The sequence below is a fragment of the Nycticebus coucang genome, chromosome 17 (assembly GCF_027406575.1).
Source record: "Nycticebus coucang isolate mNycCou1 chromosome 17, mNycCou1.pri, whole genome shotgun sequence".
Taxonomy (NCBI): Eukaryota; Metazoa; Chordata; class Mammalia; order Primates; family Lorisidae; genus Nycticebus; species Nycticebus coucang.
In genome coordinates, this window is record NC_069796.1 from 77,466,175 (window position 1) to 77,470,375 (window position 4,201).

A 4,201-nucleotide genomic window follows, 5' to 3' on the forward strand; every position below is an offset into this window, starting at 1 on the left:
CATACAAAAGGATGAAGTTAGACCCCTATCTCATACCATACAGAAAAATTAATTCAAATGGATCAAAGATCTAGAAGAAAGAGCTAAAACTAGAAGAAAACATAGGTGACCTCGTATTAGACAATAGTCACTTAGATATGACACCAAAAATACGAACAATAAAATAAATATATTAATAGATAAACCGGACATCATCAAAATAAAAAAAAAAAACTGTGCTTCAAAGGACACTAAAAATAAAGTGAAAAGACAACCCATGGAATAGAATTAAAAAAATTGCCAATCATATATCTTATAAGAGATATGCTTAAAATATAAAGCATTACAAACTCAATAATAAAAAGACAAAAACCCAATTTAAAAATAGCCAAAGGATCTGAATAGACAGCTCTCCAAAGAAGATATAAAAATGGCTAATAAAAGGCCAGGCGTGGTGGTTCATGCCTATAATTCCAGCACTCTGGGAGGCTGAGGTGGGTGGATTGCTTGAGCTCAGAGTTCGAGATCAGCCTGAGCAAGAGTGAGACCCCATCTGTAAAAAAAAATTAGCCAGGCATTGTGGTAGATGCCTGTAGTCCCAGCAACTTGGGAGGCTGAGGCAACAGAATCATTTAAGCACAAGAGTTTGAGGTTGCTGTGAGCTGTGACATAACAGCACTCTACTGGGGGCAACAAAGTGAGACTCTGTCTCAAAAAAAAAAAAAAAGAATATGGCTAAAAAGCATATGAAATATGCTCAACATCATTATTCATCATGAAAATGAAGATCAAAACCACAATATGATATCATTTCACACCCACTAGGATGGCTATAATCAAAGACAGAGAACAAGAGGTTAGAAGAATATAGAGAAATTAGAACCTAACATACTGATGGTGGGATCGTAAAATGGTGCAGCCCTTTGGGAAATAGTCTAGCAATTCAACAAGTGAGTAAACACAGAATTACATATGGTTGAGAGCAGTGATTTTCTCCTGGTGTGCTGTGGTTCTTAGGAGGAGAGATCACGGCAGGATCTTAGCTGTGCCAAGAAAATTTTTAAAGATCATCACATAAATTATTTTTGAAAGAAGTTCAAAGCACAGTAAGTATATTCTTTTCTTTAACTCTTTTTTTATCATCATAATTTGAGTGTGCTGTGAGATAAACATGTTTGAAAATCACTGATCTGGAAATTTTACTTCTAGTATATATCCCCAGAAATTTTTCACTAATGTTCACAGAAGCATCATTTATCATAACTAAAAAGTGAAAACCACAGTGTCCATCAACTGCTGAATAGATAGATAAAATGTAGTGTACCCAGACAATGAAACATTATTCAACTATAAAAAGAAGTGAAGGGTGAACCTTGAAAATGTTGGGATAGTCACAAAGGGCCATATATTGTATGATTCCATTTAAATATACTAGGAAAATTAGGCAAATTTTTAAAGGCAGACTAGAGATAGAAAATAGATTAGTGTTTGCCTAGGGCTGGGGAGAATAAGAGAATTGGCGGGGGCAGGATGATGGCTAAGGGGTGCACAATTTCTTTTCAGAGTCATAAAAATGTCCCAAAATCTACTGTGATGATGGATACCCAACTGTGTGAATATACTAAAAGCCACTGAAATACATACTTTAATTGGGTTATATTATTTTTTTATTTGAAGTTAATTGTACTATGTCATAAGATTCCAGTTAATTAATTGAGGTGGGCTATAATTTTAGCCCTGAGCTTCCCAGCAGTCCAAGCAAAGAAGGAAACACTGCATCTAAACAATTTCCTCAGCAACATCCTCATGATAAAGAAAACTGGGTTTCTTATGACATCCCCTCATAGCATCTTTCAATTGTCAGGAAAAACATATGCAATCAAGAGAAAGTAATTCTATAAGGACCCAAACATATTTTTGATTAACTTCGTTTTTTTATTATTCACTTTAATTTTTCCAAGTTTTACCCACTGAGGACTAGACTGACATGGGCAGTCTGTGATTCTGTACTCAGATAGTTCCCCTTCATTGTTAGTAGAAATGTGTACATCATCCGAGGCAGCACAGTACATGCACCTCAACTATGTCTCTGACTGAAGGGAAGTTTATGAATATGGGCTTAGCAGAATAATGCTATCGACAATTATTTCCTAGGAACTTACCTTCCAAAAAGTTTTTTGAAAGCTGTGGGGTTTATTCTTGAACGGAAGGGAAAAGAAAGATGGATGTAGTAGAAGAAACAGGTAAGTTAGAGGGTGAGTGGGTCAGTGAATGCGAGACAAAACCAGGCAAAGATTTTCTCTTCATTGCTGGAAGCAGAACCCGCCTGGTGTGGGTGTGGGAACTGTCTTTGGAAAAATAGCTTAGTGAGCTGCTTGGGGCATGAGATGAGACCCAGAAGACATGGGTGTGGACAAGAACCCAAGCAATAAGCATTTTCTGCATGAGAAAATTAAAGGTTTTCCTTTTTTTTTTTTTTTTCACCTAAGAGGGAGAAAGACAGAAGAGCCCAGAGTGGAGGTGATATTGGGGCTATTTTAGAGCAAAAGGACCAGCGGGTCCCCATCTGTTGGGTAGCAGATGGCCACGCCGTCTATGCTATTTTGTTATGGCAACTCAGGCAGAATAATACGGTGAGTTTCTCTGTGGAGTCCTTTGTGTCCATTCCTCCCAACATACTTTGATCAGGGTCACACAGGGTCATCTGGAACATCCATTTATGTAGGGAATTCTGAGTACCCAGTCAGAGTGGGGGGATGGGATCCAGGTGAGCACATCCCCTGGCCCTTGTTGCCTGGGAAGGCACATGTCCAGAGGACAACCAGTGTAGGGCTCTCTAAAGTGTGTGGTCTGGGGCAGGGATCCTTTTTGTCTAGGTCTAAAGTTAGGCTGCTTGGCTTTGCCACCCACTAACTGTGAGCCTTGGGCAGGCTGTTTTCCCTCCTTGGGCTTCACTCTTCCCACCTGGAAAATGGGAATAATGATAGGGCTTTCCTTGCAGGATTGTTGAGAGGATTAAATGAATCTATATGAGGGTCATAGAATAATGACTGGCATGTGATAGGTTTTTTTTTTTTTAATAAAACAAAAATCTGCCCTTTTTGGATGCTCTCAAAATCACCACTCTACACTATCAATGTAGGCTCTGCTTAAGCTTCAGGGAGTGGTGAGACTGCAAACTAATACAACCTTTGTTGAAAAGAAGTATGGAGAATCCTCAAAGAACTCAAATTAGACCTCCCATTTGATCCTGCCATCCCATTACTGGGCATCTACCCAGAAGGAAAAAAATCCTTTTATCATAAGGACACTTGTACTAGACTGTTTATTGCAGCTCAATTTACAATCGCCAAAATGTGGAAACAGCCTAAATGCCCACCAACCCAGGAATGGATTAACAAGCTGTGGTATATGTATACCATGGAATACTATTCAGCCATTAAAAAAAATGGAGACTTTACATCCTTCGTATTAACCTGGATGGAAGTGGAAGACATTATTCTTAGTAAAGCATCACAAGAATGGAGAAGCATGAATCCTATATACTCAATTTTGATATGAGGACAATTAATGACAATTAAGGTTATGGGGGGGGGAAGCAGAAAGAGGGAAGGAGGGAGGGGGGTGGGGCCTTGGTGTGTGTCACACTTTATGGGGGCAAGACATGATTGCATGATTTGCCTAACAATTGCAATCAGTGTAACCTGGCTTATTGTACCCTCAATGAATCCCCAACAATAAAAAAAAAAAAAAAGAGAGAAAAAAAAATTCTTTTATCATAAGGACATTTGCACTAGACTACTTGTTGCAGTTCAATTTGCAATCACCAAAATGTGGAAACAGCCTAAACACCCACCAAACCAGGCATGGATTAACAAGCTATGGTATATGTACACCATGGAACACTATTCAGCCACTAAAAAAGATGGAGACTTTACATCTTTTGCATTAAACAGGATGGAAGTGGAACACGTTATTCTTAGTAAAGCATCGCAAGAATGGAGAGGCAAGAATCCTATGCACTCAATTCTGATATGAGGACAATTGATGACTTAGTACCTGGTGGGGGTGGGGGAAGGGGTGATGCAGGGAGGGTGTGTGCAGGGTCATGGGGTGTGACACCCTCTTGGGGATGGGACACAATTCTTAGAGGGAATTTACCTAACAAATGCAATCAGTGTGACCTGGTTCTTCGTACCCTCAATGAATCCCCAACAATAAA